Below are 16,933 nucleotides of genomic sequence, written 5' to 3' on the forward strand. Positions count from 1 at the left end.
CTGCTAATAACCAAGAAAAATTATCTTTCACAATTGGTGCAGAATCCAACCAGAGGAGCAGCACTCTTAGACCTAATACTATCTAATAGACCTGACAGAATAACAAATCTGCAGGTGGTCGGGCATCTAGGAAATAGCGACCACAATATTGTACAGTTTCACCTGTCTTTCACTAGGGGGACTTGTCAGGGAGTCACAAAAACACTGAACTTTAGGAAGGCAAAGTTTGACCAGCTTAGAGATGCCCTTAATCTGGTAGACTGGGACAATATCCTCAGAAATAAGAATACAGATAATAAATGGGAAATGTTTAAGAACATCCTAAATAGGCAGTGTAAGCGGTTTATACCTTGTGGGAATAAAAGGACTAGAAATAGGAAAAACCCAATGTGGCTAAACAAAGAAGTAAGACAGGCAATTAACAGTAAAAAGAAAGCATTTGCACTACTAAAGCAGGATGGCACCATTGAAGCTCTAAAAAACTATAGGGAGAAAAATACTTTATCTAAAAAACTAATTAAAGCTGCCAAAAAGGAAACAGAGAAGCACATTGCTAAGGAGAGTAAAACTAATCCCAAACTGTTCTTCAACTATATCAATAGTAAAAGAATAAAAACTGAAAATGTAGGCCCCTTAAAAAATAGTGAGGAAAGAATGGTTGTAGATGACGAGGAAAAAGCTAACATATTAAACACCTTCTTCTCCACGGTATTCACGGTGGAAAATGAAATGCTAGGTGAAATCCCAAGAAACAATGAAAACCCTATATTAAGGGTCACCAATCTAACCCAAGAAGAGGTGCGAAACCGGCTAAATAAGATTAAAATAGATAAATCTCCGGGTCCGGATGGCATACACCCACGAGTACTAAGAGAACTAAGTAATGTAATAGATAAACCATTATTTCTTATTTTTAGGGACTCTATAGCGACAGGATCTGTTCCGCAGGATTGGCGCATAGCAAATGTGGTGCCAATATTCAAAAAGGGCTCTAAAAGTGAACCTGGAAATTATAGGCCAGTAAGTCTAACCTCTATTGTTGGTAAAATATTTGAAGGGTTTCTGAGGGATGTTATTCTGGATTATCTCAATGAGAATAACTGTTTAACTCCATATCAGCATTGGTTTATGAGAAATCGCTCCTGTCAAACCAATCTAATCAGTTTTTATGAAGAGGTAAGCTATAGGCTGGACCACGGTGAGTCATTGGACGTGGTATATCTCGATTTTTCCAAAGCGTTTGATACCGTGCCGCACAAGAGGTTGGTACACAAAATGAGAATGCTTGGTCTGGGGGAAAATGTGTGTAAATGGGTTAGTAACTGGCTTAGTGATAGAAAGCAGAGGGTGGTTATAAATGGTATAGTCTCTAACTGGGTCGCTGTGACCAGTGGGGTACCGCAGGGGTCAGTATTGGGACCTGTTCTCTTCAACATATTCATTAATGATCTGGTAGAAGGTTTACACAGTAAAATATCGATATTTGCAGATGATACAAAACTATGTAAAGCAGTTAATACAAGAGAAGATAGTATTCTGCTACAGATGGATCTGGATAAGTTGGAAACTTGGGCTGAAAGGTGGCAGATGAGGTTTAACAATGATAAATGTAAGGTTATACACATGGGAAGAAGGAATCAATGTCACCATTACACACTGAATGGGAAACCACTGGGTAAATCTGACAGGGAGAAGGACTTGGGGATCCTAGTTAATGATAAACTTACCTGGAGCAGCCAGTGCCAGGCAGCAGCTGCCAAGGCAAACAGGATCATGGGGTGCATTAAAAGAGGTCTGGATACACATGATGAGAGCATTATACTGCCTCTGTACAAATCCCTAGTTAGACCGCACATGGAGTACTGTGTCCAGTTTTGGGCACCGGTGCTCAGGAAGGATATAATGGAACTAGAGAGAGTACAAAGGAGGGCAACAAAATTAATAAAGGGGATGGGAGAACTACAATACCCAGATAGATTAGCGAAATTAGGATTATTTAGTCTAGAAAAAAGACGACTGAGGGGCGATCTAATAACCATGTATAAGTATATAAGGGGACAATACAAATTTCTCGCTGAGGATCTGTTTATACCAAGGAAGGTGACGGGCACAAGGGGGCATTCTTTGCGTCTGGAGGAGAGAAGGTTTTTCCACCAACATAGAAGAGGATTCTTTACTGTTAGGGCAGTGAGAATCTGGAATTGCTTGCCTGAGGAGGTGGTGATGGCGAACTCAGTCGAGGGGTTCAAGAGAGGCCTGGATGTCTTCCTGGAGCAGAACAATATTGTATCATGCAATTAGGTTCTGTAGAAGGACGTAGATCTGGGAATTTATTATGATGGAATATAGGCTGAACTGGATGGACAAATGTCTTTTTTCGGCCTTACTAACTATGTTACTATGTTACTATGTTACTATCCCATCTATTTCATTTTTCTCTCATGCCCCCAGACCTGTTTGTTAGGTTGGTCCAGTAGAAAAATGTTCAGCTTTTCCACTGACTTGCAATGGATCCATTCTCCGATACGATTACACGGGTATTAGAAAGTATTTGTGCTGATTTTCCCGAATCCAAATATTTCTCTATTCAGAACCACTATGGGATTAACAGGATAAGTAGTTGTTGAGTGGGGGTGTTGGAATAATGCTTATTATGGTATATATTGCACAAACTACTATTAATTACTGTTAATAGTGCATGAGTTTCTGTCTCCAGCACTAGTGTTATATTTCCATTAAAGCACTGTAAAAAACAAAACAAAAAAAAACAGGAAGTTCCTGTCCATTGTGTGTGTAGTTGGAGCAATTCACAATGCAAGCCGACAAAGAAGATGCTAAGATCCTAAGGGTACCGTCACACTATACGATTTACCAACGATCACGACCAGCGATACGACCTGGCCGTGATCGTTGGTAAGCCGTTGTGTGGTCTCTGGGGAGCTGTCACACAGACAGCTCTCCAGCGACCAACGATGCCGAGGTCGCTGGGTAACCAGGGTAAACATCGGGTTACTAAGCGCAGGACCGCGCTTAGTAACCCGATGTTTACCCTGGTTACCAGCGTAAAAAAAACCAAACAGTACATACTTACATTCCGGTGTCCGTCAGGTCCCTTGCCGTCTGCTTCCCGCACTCACTGACTGCCGGCCGTAAAGTGAAAGCACAGCACAGCGGTGACGTCACCACTGTGCTCTGCTTTCACTTTACGGCCGGCAGTCAGTGAGTGCGGGAAGCAGATGGCAAGGGACCTGACGGACACCGGAATGCAAGTATGTACTGTTTTTTTTTTTTTACATTTACGCTAGTAAGCAGGGTAAACATCGGGTTACTAAGCGCGGTCCTGCACTTAGTAACCCGATGTTTACTCTGGTTACAAGCGAACGCATCGCTAGATCGGTGTCACACACACCGATCTAGCGATGACAGCGGGAGATCCAGCGACGAAAGAATGTTCCAAACAATCGCTACGCCGTACGATTCTCAGCAGGATCCCTGATCGCTGCTGCGTGTCAGACACAGCGATATCGTATGGATATCGCTGGAACGTCACGAATCGTACCGTCGTAGCGACAAAAGTGCCACTGTGTGACGGTACCCTAAGGTATAAGAAATACCAGTTGTAAGCTGTGTTATCTTTGTTCCTGAGTGAATTTATATTCACTGTTGAACTTCTGGGACAGTACAGAGATTAATCTGCTGCCAACAGTTTGGAAGAGATCAGTGGAGCACTGTTCACTGATTTGTAGTCGCTCCATGGTACTATATATCAGGACCTATGGAAAAGAATAGTTGCTGATCTGAAGTACCTGAGCAGCCACTAAACAATGTCCGGAGCTCCAGTGTACCACACACTACACTGTTCACATTCAGCTATCACAGAAGCTGATAACAGTTGATCGGTGTGGATGTTACACAATAGAGGACATTAATACGAACCTACCGGTCAACCACCTTTTTAACTTATTGTGCATCAATTTAGCAAATCCACATAAAAATCGACTGCAGAATTCAGCTGGTATCAACCACTTAGGACTCTCAATTCTAAATAGGTTTCAGGTATAAATTTATGCTGAACATTATCTTCCTAATTTGCGTTAGCTTAAAATAATGATGGACTTTTGTTGTCTCTCTATTTAGTTTAGTGGTTCTTGCCACATTGCTGTTTAGAACAGTTGCGGCATAGGGCTCAGCATCATATGGAGCTGTGTACCAACAATGCCTTTGCCAAACAAACCTGATGGTCACAAACACTTTCTGTAGGCGGATGATTCCACAAATGAACTCGTCACGAGGTATACCTGTAAACTGGAAGCCATTCCAGGTAATACCTGATGAATTTGTTTGAGAGAATGGCATGGGGCTGAAAAGCTAGCATGATAATAAAAAAGGGACTACTTTGAGATACACGAGGTTTAACACATTTTTAGGTTTGATTCACGTGTTTAATTACTCCTTGCTTCCATTTGTGTTCTTTTGTGGCCTTTCTGCCTTCAGCCTGAGTATGCAATGTGCCTATTCCAAAAAGAACAAAGAACATATTTGAATGGACAGGTGTGTCCAGACTTGTGACCGGTATTATATTTTAACACTTTGATTCCTGGAGTCCTGATCCTTTACACGTAGTCTTTGAAACGCTTTGCGTGCAGACGACTGGAATTTCCTAAATTACTTTTGATCTTGGGAAACCGAAAGATGAAGTGAAAGGAAATGTTTTGAAGTCTTTTGCAACACATTTAACCCCCTTTTCTGAGCTGAAAATACTTATAAAGCTTAAATTAAGAATAATTTTATTGGAATACATAATTTTATGGAAGTAATCATACCCATATACTATACACAGCCAAGGGGACAATCCTGAAAATGTAGATAAGATGCATTATTATGTAAACAATAATAATAATAATAATAATAATGGTCAGCTCCAACCAAATATTAGTTTATTTTGTACTGTACGGTATTTCCCATTATAAAACATCTAGGAAGTAGGAATATAAATAGGAGGAGAGAAGTTTGGCATGTGCCTTCAATGTAGGGGATATTTGTAAGACATTCTGACTTAAAGGATCATCTTCTTTCAAATTTACTTTAATCTGCTGAATCCAGTGATTGCCTGCAGCACCCTACAAGCATTGTAAACATGATGTCACCACTGCAGACACTCAATAAAGAGCAGCCGCCCTCAGACATTACTGAATGTTGGAGGGGAGAGGGTTGGAGTAATAGTTCAATTTATTAATTTACAAATCTGCAATCCTATATATCCTGTAAAGGATTATAATTTGAAACTAGACAACAACCTTAATAGTCTTTAACATGGGACAATTATGTTTGTACAAAGGTTAAAATCCATTCATTCCAACCTAACCAGCAATCATGAGGGCACAAAATGATCTTGGTTAGCAGGACATACCTAGGCCTATGACTTAAAGGGTTGTTCTGAACATCATTGCTCAGGAATAGAGGGGCGAACCCGAACAGTAAACATCGAACACCTACTCTTCGGGCACGGACTCTGAACACGGACTTCACCAGGAAGTCCGTGTTACTGTTCGGGTTCAATTGTCCAAACACCGTGTGTTTGTCATGCTGTCTGTTGTGAATTCTGTGGCAGAGTTCACTCCTGTGGTCACAAGTGGTACTTCGGCTGATTCTCTCTGGGAGCTTCCGTTTGTGGAGGAAAGTGGTACTGCAGCTTCTGAGTTTCCTCCCTCAGGTGATCTGGTGAGGTCGTTAGCTGCTTCTCTACTTAACTCCACCTGATGCTTTGATCCATGCTTGATGTCAATGTTCCAGTGTTGGACTTGTGTTTCTCTGGATCATTCCTGTGACCTGCTGCTCTGCATAGCTAAGTGCTTCTTTGCTATTTGTTGCTATTTTTTCTGTCCAGCTTGTCTATTTGTTTTGCTGGAAGCTCTGGGACGCAAAGGGTGTACCTCCGTGCCGTTAGTTCGGTACGGAGGGTCTTTTTGCCCCCTTTCCGTGGTTTTCTTTAGGGTTTTGTGTAGACCGCAAAGTTATCTTTCCTATCCTCGTTCTGTCTAGAATATCGGGCCTCACTTTGCTGAATCTATTTCATCCCTACGTTTGTCTTTTCATCTTACTCACAGTCATTATATGTGGGGGGCTGCCTTTTCCTTTGGGGTATTTCTCTGAGGCAAGGTAGGCTTATTTTTCTATCTTCAGGCTAGTTAGTTTCTCAGGCTGTGCCGAGTTGCATAGGGAGCCTTAGGCGCAATCCACAGCTGCCTCTAGTTGTGTTTGGAGAGGATCAGGAATTGCGGTCTACAGAGTTTCCACATCTCAGAGCTCGTTCTATTATTTTGGGTTACTGTCAGATCACTGTATGTGCTCTGATCGCTATGTACATTGTGTTACTGAAATTGCCTTGCATAACAGTACAGGAAGCCAGAAGTACTAATGATTCTCAATAGAGGGAAAAAAGAAGTTCTGAGACCATTTTTTTTTCTTTGCACTGTGATTTGTCTTTTTTTTCCCCTAGACATTTGGGTGGTTCAGGACACAGGTGTTACAATGGACATTAAAGGTCTGTCTTCATGTGTAGATCAGCTCACGGCAAGAGTTCAAGATATTCAAAATTTTGTGGTTCAGAATTCTTTGTTAGAACCGAGAATTCCTATTCCAGATTTGTTTTTTGGAGATAGAACTAAATTTCTGAGTTTCAAGAATAATTGTAAACTGTTTCTGGCTTTGAAACCTCGCTCCTCTGGTGACTCAGCGCAACAGGTTAGGATAGTCATTTCTTTTTTGCGTGGCGACCCTCAGGACTGGGCATTTTCTCATGCGTCAGGAGATCCTGCATTGAGTGATATCAATGCGTTTTTCCTGGCGCTTGGATTGCTGTACGATGAGCCTAATTCAGTAGATCAGGCAGAAAAAAATTTGCTGGCTCTTTGTCAGGCTCAGGATGAGATAGAGCTATATTGCCAGAAATTTAGAAAATGGTCCGTGCTCACTCAATGGAATGAATCTGCGCTTGCAGCCATTTTCAGAAAGGGTCTCTCTGAAGCCATTAAGGATGTTTCTACTGTGGTGATTCCACTCATGCTATCTCTGATTGTCCTAAGCGCACTAAGCGGTTCGCTAGGTCTGCCGCCATTGGTACTGTGCAGTCAAAATTTCTTCTGTCCGTTACCTTGATATGCTCCTTGTCGTCGTATTCTGTCATGGCGTTTGTGGATTCAGGCGCTGCCCTGAATTTGATGGACTTGGATTATGCTAAACGTTGTGGGTTTTTATTGGAGCCCTTGCAGTGTCCTATTCCATTGAGAGGAATTGATGCTACACCTTTGGCCAAGAATAAGCCTCAATACTGGACCCAGCTGACCATGTGCATGGCTCCTGCACATCAGGAGGTTATTCGCTTTCTGGTGTTGCATAATCTGCATGATGTGGTCGTGTTGGGGTTGCCATGGCTACAAGCCCATAATCCAGTATTGGATTGGAATTCCATGTTGGTGTCCAGCTGGGGTTGTCAGGGGGTACATGGTGATGTTCCATTTCTGTCAATTTCGTCATCCACCCCTTCTGAGGTTCCAGAGTTTTTGTCTGATTACCGGGATGTATTTGATGAGCCCAAGTCCGATGCCCTGCCTCCGCATAGGGATTGTGATTGTGCTATCAATTTGATTCCTGGTAGTAAATTCCCAAAAGGTCGACTGTTTAATTTATCCGTGCCTGAGCACACCGCTATGCGCAGTTATGTGAAGGAATCCCTGGAGAAGGGGCATATTCGCCTGTCGTCGTCGCCATTGGGAGCAGGGTTCTTTTTTGTGGCCAAGAAGGATGGTTCGTTGAGACCGTGTATAGATTACCGCCTTCTAAATAAGATCACGGTTAAATTTCAGTACCCCTTGCCATTGTTATCTGATTTGTTTGCTCGGATAAAGGGGGCTAGTTGGTTCACTAAGATAGATCTTCGTGGTGCGTATAATCTGATGAGAATCAGGCAAGGCGATGAATGGAAAACTGCATTTAATACGCCCGAGGGTCATTTTGAGTATCTAGTGATGCCGTTCGGACTTGCCAATGCTCCATCAGTGTTTCAATCCTTTATGCATGACATCTTCCGTGAGTACCTGGATAAATTCCTGATTGTGTACTTGGATGACATTTTGATCTTCTCGGATGATTGGGAGTCTCATGTGAAGCAGGTCAGAACGGTTTTTCAGGTCCTGCGTGCTAATTCTTTGTTTGTGAAGGGATCAAAGTGTCTCTTTGGTGTGCAGAAGGTTTCATTTTTGGGGTTCATCTTTTCCCCTTCTACTATCGAGATGGATCCGGTTAAGGTCCAAGCCATCCATGATTGGACTCAGCCGACATCTCTGAAAAGTCTGCAAAAGTTCCTGGGCTTTGCTAATTTTTATCGTCGCTTCATCTGCAATTTTTCTAGTGTTGCCAAACTATTGACCGATTTGACCAAGAAGGATGCTGATTTGGTCAATTGGTCTTCTGCTGCTGTGGAAGCTTTTCAAGAATTGAAGCGTCGTTTTTCTTCTGCCCCTGTGTTGTGTCAACCAGATGTTTCTCTTCCGTTCCAGGTCGAGGTTGATGCTTCTGAGATTGGAGCAGGGGCTGTTTTGTCACAGAGAGGTTCTGGTTGCTCAGTGATGAAACCATGCGCTTTCTTTTCCAGGAAGTTTTCGCCTGCTGAGCGAAATTATGATGTGGGCAACCGAGAGTTGCTGGCCATGAAGTGGGCATTCGAGGAGTGGCGTCATTGGCTTGAAGGAGCTAAGCATCGCGTGGTGGTATTGACTGATCATAAGAACTTGACTTATCTCGAGTCTGCCAAGCGCTTGAATCCTAGACAAGCTCGTTGGTCGTTGTTTTTTGCCTGTTTTGACTTTGTGATTTCGTACCTTCCGGGCTCTAAAAATGTGAAGGCGGATGCTCTGTCTAGGAGTTTTGTGCCCAACTCTCCGGGTTTATCTGAGCCGGCGGGTATCCTCAAGGAAGGAGTAATTGTGTCTGCCATCTCCCCTGATTTGCGGCGGGTGCTGCAAAAATTTCAGGCTAATAAACCTGATCGTTGCCCAGCGGAGAAACTGTTTGTCCCTGATAGGTGGACGAATAGAGTTATCTCTGAACTTCATTGTTCGGTGTTGGCTGGTCATCCTGGAATCTTTGGTACCAGAGAGTTAGTGGCTAGATCCCTTTGGTGGCCCTCTCTGTCGCGGGATGTGCATACTTTTGTGCAGTCCTGTGGGATTTGTGCTCGGGCTAAGCCCTGCTGTTCTCGTGCCAGTGGGTTGCTTTTGCCCTTGCCGGTCCCGAAGAGACCTTGGACACATATCTCTATGGATTTTATTTCTGACCTTCCCGTTTCTCAAAAGATGTCAGTCATTTGGGTGGTCTGTGATCGCTTCTCTAAGATGGTCCATTTGGTGCCCTTGTCTAAATTACCTTCCTCCTCTGATTTGGTGCCATTGTTCTTCCAGCATGTGGTTCGTTTACATGGCATTCCAGAGAATATCGTTTCTGACAGAGGTTCCCAGTTTGTTTCGAGGTTTTGGCGAGCCTTTTGTGGTAGGATGGGCATTGACTTGTCTTTTTCCTCGGCTTTCCATCCTCAGACTAATGGCCAGACCGAACGAACCAATCAGACCTTGGAAACATATCTGAGATGCTTTGTTTCTGCTGATCAGGATGATTGGGTGTCCTTTTTGCCTTTGGCTGAGTTCGCCCTTAATAATCGGGCCAGCTCGGCTACCTTGGTTTCGCCGTTTTTCTGCAATTCTGGGTTCCATCCTCGTTTCTCTTCAGGACAGGTTGAGTCTTCGGACTGTCCTGGTGTGGATACTGTGGTGGACAGGTTGCAGCAGATTTGGACTCAGGTAGTGGATAATTTGACCTTGTCCCAGGAGAAGGCTCAACTTTTCGCTAATCGCAGACGCCGTGTGGGTCCCCGACTTCGTGTTGGGGATCTGGTTTGGTTATCTTCTCGTCATATTCCTATGAAGGTTTCCTCTCCTAAGTTTAAACCTCGTTTTATTGGTCCGTATAGGATTTCTGAGGTTCTTAATCCTGTGTCTTTTCGTCTGACCCTTCCAGCTTCTTTTTCCATACATAACGTATTCCATAGGTCATTGTTGCGGAGATACGTGGCACCTATGGTTCCATCTGTTGAGCCTCCTGCCCCGGTTTTGGTGGAGGGGGAATTGGAGTATATTGTGGAGAAGATTTTGGATTCTCGTGTTTCAAGACGGAAACTCCAGTATCTGGTTAAATGGAAGGGTTATGCTCAGGAAGATAATTCCTGGGTTTTTGCCTCTGATGTCCATGCTCCCGATCTTGTTCGTGCCTTTCATGTGGCTCATCCTGGTCGGCCTGGGGGCTCTGGTGAGGGTTCGGTGACCCCTCCTCAAGGGGGGGGTACTGTTGTGAATTCTGTGGCAGAGTTCACTCCTGTGGTCACAAGTGGTACTTCGGCTGATTTTCTCTGGGAGCTTCCGTTTGTGGAGGAAAGTGGTACTGCAGCTTCTGAGTTTCCTCCCTCAGGTGATCTGGTGAGGTCGTTAGCTGCTTCTCTACTTAACTCCACCTGATGCTTTGATCCATGCTTCCTGTCAATGTTCCAGTGTTGGACTTGTGTTTCTCTGGATCATTCCTGTGGCCTGCTGCTCTGCATAGCTAAGTGCTTCTTTGCTATTTGTTGCTATTTTTTCTGTCCAGCTTGTCTATTTGTTTTGCTGGAAGCTCTGGGACGCAAAGGGTGTACCTCCGTGCCGTTAGTTCGGTACGGAGGGTCTTTTTGCCCCCTTTGCGTGGTTTTCTTTAGGGTTTTGTGTAGACCGCAAAGTTATCTTTCCTATCCTCGTTCTGTCTAGAATATCGGGCCTCACTTTGCTGAATCTATTTCATCCCTACGTTTGTCTTTTCATCTTACTCACAGTCATTATATGTGGGGGGCTGCCTTTTCCTTTGGGGTATTTCTCTGAGGCAAGGTAGGCTTATTTTTCTATCTTCAGGCTAGTTAGTTTCTCAGGCTGTGCCGAGTTGCATAGGGAGCCTTAGGCGCAATCCACAGCTGCCTCTAGTTGTGTTTGGAGAGGATCAGGAATTGCGGTCTACAGAGTTTCCACGTCTCAGAGCTCGTTCTATTATTTTGGGTTATTGTCAGATCACTGTATGTGCTCTGATCGCTATGTACATTGTGTTACTGAAATTGCCTTGCATAACAGCTGTCATGTGCATGGCAGCGTGGCAAACACTGCTTCTGATCAAAAGACAGCATGGGCATGCAGCTGAGATTGGAGGTATAAAGTTTACCTTCAGTCACTGGTGTCAGCTGATGGGACTACAGCTCCCATCATCCGGCGCCTGCTGCCACTAATAACAGCGAGAGCAGGAGCGGCTGATGGGTGTATTCATCAACCGGCTCATGCGCTGTAAAGAAATAATTAAAAAAAATGGTGTGGGTTTCCCTGTGTCTTTGATAACCAGCCAGGCAAAACTCACAGCTGGGGCTGCAACCGTCAGCTGTCAGCTTCAACAAGGCTGGTTATAAAGAGTAAAGGGGTCCCCACGCTGTTTGGTTAAATTATTTAAGTAAATAATAAAAAACTTTCACGGTGCTAGCGGGGATCTCACTGATGTCACGGCAGTTTAGCCCAGCAGTGAACGCAGCCTCAGTGACAGGAGGTAACCTCGATGACGTCACCACCGGTCACTGAGGCTGCACTCACAGCAGTTCATTCCCCAATGGATCTCAGCTTGGACAGTCATATCTTGGCACCGTCCAGGTGGAAAACTATTTATCCCCTAGACATGGATTACGGCGTGGGAAAGAACAAGGGACAGGTGAGGGATATTGTTGTTTTTTTATTTTAGTTTTATTACAGGAGAACGAGGGTTTTGGTGGAATTAGAAGTTAGTTGAGTATAATTGTGTTTGTTATTTATAAATAAAAAAGTAAAAGTGTTTTGTTTTATTTCTAATAAAATACTTTATTCTGGCTGTGTCTCTATTTACCATATAACTATAGGATTAGTAATTGATTGGCGTTTTATTGAAGCATATCCATTACTAAGCTGTGGGCTTGATGCCACCTGACAATACAAAGGTGAAATCAACTCCACAAATATAAACCCCACTTGTCACCGCTACAGGGCAAGTGAGAAGAGCCATGCAAAGCGCCAGAATTTTGGCATCTAATAGATGTGCTTTTTTTGGGCAGCTCTGGGCTGCTATTTTAGGGTTGCGGGCCTATATCCATGGGCCCTTACCATCCTGAGAATACCAGCCCCTAGCTGTCTGCTTTAGCAAGGCAGGTTGTCAAGAATTGGGTGGACCCCACGCTGTTTTTTTAAATTATTTATTTAAATAATTAAACCAGTCTTGCAAAAGCTGATAGCTGAGGATTGCAGCCCCCAGCTGCGAGTTTTGCCTGGCTGGTTATCAAAAATACTGGGGAACCCACACTGTTTTTTTTAATTTATTTACAGCGCAGGAGACGGCTGATGAATGCATGCATCAGCCGTTCCTGCTCTCATTTTTATTAGCGGCAGCAGGTGTTGGATGATGGGAGCTGTAGTCCCATCAGCTGACACCAGTGACCGGAAGTAAAGTTTATACGTCTGATCACAGCTGAATGCTCACGCTGTCTTTTGACAGCGTGGGAACCATGGCTCTCTGACCGGTGGGGATGATTTCACTGCCGATCAGAAGCAGTGTTTGGCACATGACAGCATGACAAACACTGGATGTTCAGGCCCCCCATTCAAGTGCAAGGGGTCCGGGTTCAAGTTTGGGTCCGGGTACTTAGTACCTGAACCCAAACTTTTTGTAACTGTTTGGACAAACCCGCTGAACGCAAACTTCCAGGTGTCCATCCATCTCTACTCAGGAGCATCGTTCCCCTACCTCTTAGATTCCTGCTTGCCAGAAGTGATGGTCCCCTGATGATTGGCTGGGCTGTGCTGTGTGCTCTCCTAGGCAGCAAATGGGGCAGCTTTGCTTCTGCAGCATTGAAGGAAGACAGCAGCATTGATGTGGGATAAATCCATCAATCATGACAACTTCAGGGTAGAGATTACAAGCTGTAAAGAAAAGATCTCATAAACCACTGCACCCCTTGGCTAGGAGACTAGTCACCACAGATAGACTGCAAAGGTAACTGGTAACCTAGAAATCTAGCAGCAAACTATACTATGAAACATTGCCCTGTTCTTGAGAAGTGAGAGGCTAAGATCCTTTTGATAGCAAGTTTTTTTGAGGGTTTGCATCAGTTCATGTAAAAAACATACGTACAATTGTGAACATTTGGTTTTCTTATTATTGTGAAGCAAACAACAAATAGAACAACATAACTGAAAACTTCAGTGTGCATAACTATTCACCCCTCTAAAGTCAGTACTTTGTAGAGCCTACTTTTTAGGCAATTACAGCGGCAAGTCTCTTTGGATAAGGCTCTATGAGCTTTCCACATCTTGCCACTAGGATTTTTGCCCACTCCTCAAGGCAAAACTGCTCCATATCCTTTAACTTAGATGGTGAACAACAACTTTCAAGTCTGACCACAGATTCTCAATTGGATTAAGGTCTGGGCTTTCACTAGGCCAGTGTTCCTTTAGCAGTATGCTTTGGATCATTGTCTTGTTGGAAGGTGAGCCTCCGTTCCATTCTCAAATCCCTGACAGACTGAAACAGGTTTTGCTCAACAAAATCACTGCATTTCGCATCATTCATCTTCTCCTTGACATGGACCATTTTCCCTGTCATCGAAAAACATCTCCACAGAATGTTGTTGCCACTACCATGTTTCACTGTGGGGATGGTGTTCTTGGGGTGATGAGATGAATTGGTTTGGTGCAAGACATAGCGTTTACCTTGGTAGCCAAAAAGTTCAATTTTGGCCACATTTCTCCACAGCACCTTCCTCCATACATTTGGGGAGTCTCCCACATGTCTTTTGGCAAACTCAAAACGAGCCTTACAGTTTTTGTGTGTAAGTAAAGGATTTTTTTTCTGCCCACTATTCCATAAAGGCTGTTTGGTTAGTGGTGCCTCTTACTTAATGGTGTTACTGCCTCTGTGGAGTTCAGAAAAGGTCACTTGTATATACTGACAGACCATGTGACATTAGATTCCACACAGAAGGACTTCTATTCACTAAGCAAGTAACTTATGAAGGTAATTGCTTGCACTAGAAATTTTTAGGGGCTTCATAGCAAAAGGGTGAATAATATGCACATGCCAATTTTTAGTTATTTGATCCCAGAAAACTTATTTATGCCTTAGTTTTCTCACTTCACCAACTTAGACTATTTAGTGCTCATGCATCACACAAAATCGGATTACTAAAATATTTAAACACAGGTTGTAATGTAGCAAAATAGGTAAAAAGCCAAGGGGGTGCAATACTTTTGGAAGCCACTGTGAGCCAAAATCAGGAGAGGGTAAATAATGCAGAAGTGGTGGATGTGTTTCTATTATTCTTTTCTTTTGATTGTTCCACTCCTTATTTTGGCTTACAAATACTGGTGTAAAATACTGACCAAATACTGATGCACCTCTTCTGAGTATTTTATCCACTCCTGACTTTGAATTACAAATACTCATGAAAAATACTGATTAAATAGTGAACGTTTGAATGTGGCCCAAGGACCCTACTAAGAATAAAAATGTACACTTTACAGATGAAAGAGACTTAACAAGCCTTCTGTTCAAGCTGTGCTCTACAAGGAATCGCCGATCTGTGATGGCCCAGGTACTGAGTGACCACCACTGTACAAGATATCGTAATCTGTTATAGCTGCAGGACATTATGGAGAAGGCCAAGTGGCAACACAAAATTATGCTTTCCTGCTCTCTGATGCTGCAATAGTGTGGGAAATAGTGCCGGTTGAGTTTATATTTTTGCAAACCAGAAATCAAATCTCAAAATCTTTGAATCCACGTGAAACCGCAAATTTCAAGAAATTCGACTTAAACTCAATACACTGCAAACTGATCCGCTCATCTCTATTCTTAATGTCTAACTTTATGCAAATGTTGATCCAATATTTCTCAACGTCATGGTGACATAAAAATCAGGATGTGTGTACAGCATTTACATGCTGATGAAATTCTATACAAATTATTATAGTGATCTCATCAGCTTTAAGCAATTCACAGAACTTTTTCTTCTAAAGCTATGAGATGATACTATGCTTCCATAACCATATTTAACCATAAATTATGTTATTATGTTAGGAAATTGGTCAGGCAACATTATATATATATATATATAGTGCCTTGGGAAAGTATTCGGCTCCCTGGAACTTTTCAACCTTTTCCCACATAGCATGCTTCAAACATAAAGATACCAAATGTAAATTTTTGGTGAAGAATCAACAACAAGTGGAACACAGTTGTGAAGTTGAATGAAATTTATTGGTTATTTTAAATTTTTGTGGAAAATCAAAACCTGAAAAGTGGGGCGTGCAATATTATTCGGCCCCTTTACTTTCAGTGCAGCAAACTCACTCCAGAAGTTCATTGTGGATCTCTGAATGATCCAATGTTGTCATAAATGCCTAATGATGATAAATATAATCCACCTGTGTGTAATCAAGTCTCCGTATAAATGCACCTGCTCTGCGATAGTCTCAGGGTTCTGTTTTGAGCACAAAGAGCATCATGAAGACCAAGGAACACAACAGGCAGGTCCGTGATACTGTTGTGGAGAAATTTAAAGCCGGATTTGGATACAAAATTATTTACAAAACTTTAAACATCCCAAGGAGCACTGTGCAAGCGATCATATTGAAATAGAAGGAGTATCATACCACTGCAAATCTACCAAGACCCGGCCGTCCCTCTAAACTTTCATCTCAAACAGGGAGAAGACTGATCAGAGATGCAGCCAAGAGGCCCATGATCACTCTGGATGAACTGCAGAGATCTACAGCTGAGGTGGGACAGTCTGTCCATAGGACAACAATCAGTCGTACACTGCACAAATCTGGCCTTTATGGAAGAGTGGCAAGAAGAAAGCCATTTCTCAAAGATATCCATAAAAAATGTTGTTTAAAGTTTGCAACAAGCCACCTGGGAGACACACCAAACATGTGGAAGAAGGTGATCTGGTCAGATGAAACCAAAATTGAACTTTTTGGCAACAATGCCAAACGATATGTTTAGTGTAAAGGCAACACAGCTCATCACCTTGAACACACCATCCCCACTGTCAAACATGGTGGTGGCAGCATCATGGTTTGGGCCTGCTTTTCTTCAGCAAGGACAGGGAAGATGGTTAATATTGATGGGAAGATGGATGGAGCCAAATACAGGACCATTCTTGAAGAAAACCTGTTGGAGACTGCAAAAGACCTGAGACTGGGACAGAGATTTGTCTTCCAACAAGACAATGATCCAAAACAAAGCAAAATCTACAATGGAATGGTTCACAAATAAACGTATCCAGGTGATAGAATGGCCAAGTCAGAGTCGTGACCTCAATCCAATCGACAATCTGTGGAAAGAGCTGAAAACTGCTGTTCACAAACGATCTCCATCAAACCTCACTGAACTCGAGCTGTTTGCCAAGGAAGAATGGGCAAGAATTTCAGTCTCTCGATGAACAAAACTGATAGAGACATACCCCAAGCGACATGCAGCTGTAATTGCAGTAAAAAGTGGTGCAACAAAGTATTAAGTTAAAGGGGCCGAATAATATTGCACGCCCCACTTTTCAGTTTTTGATTTTCCACAAAAATTTAACCCCTTAATGACAACCAATACGTCTTTTAACTGACCTGAGATATAATAGAATAGTCTCCCCATACAGGTGACAATCCAGCAGCTGTCGGCTGTACACTATAGCGGACAACTTGCTGCATCAGCCACGATCAGTGTTTGCACCATCCAAATCTGTTTAACCCCTTAGATGCTGCTTTCAATAGTGACTGCATCCTATAAATGGTTAACAGAC

Source organism: Ranitomeya imitator, chromosome 8 (assembly GCF_032444005.1).
Source record: "Ranitomeya imitator isolate aRanImi1 chromosome 8, aRanImi1.pri, whole genome shotgun sequence".
Taxonomy (NCBI): domain Eukaryota; kingdom Metazoa; phylum Chordata; class Amphibia; order Anura; family Dendrobatidae; genus Ranitomeya; species Ranitomeya imitator.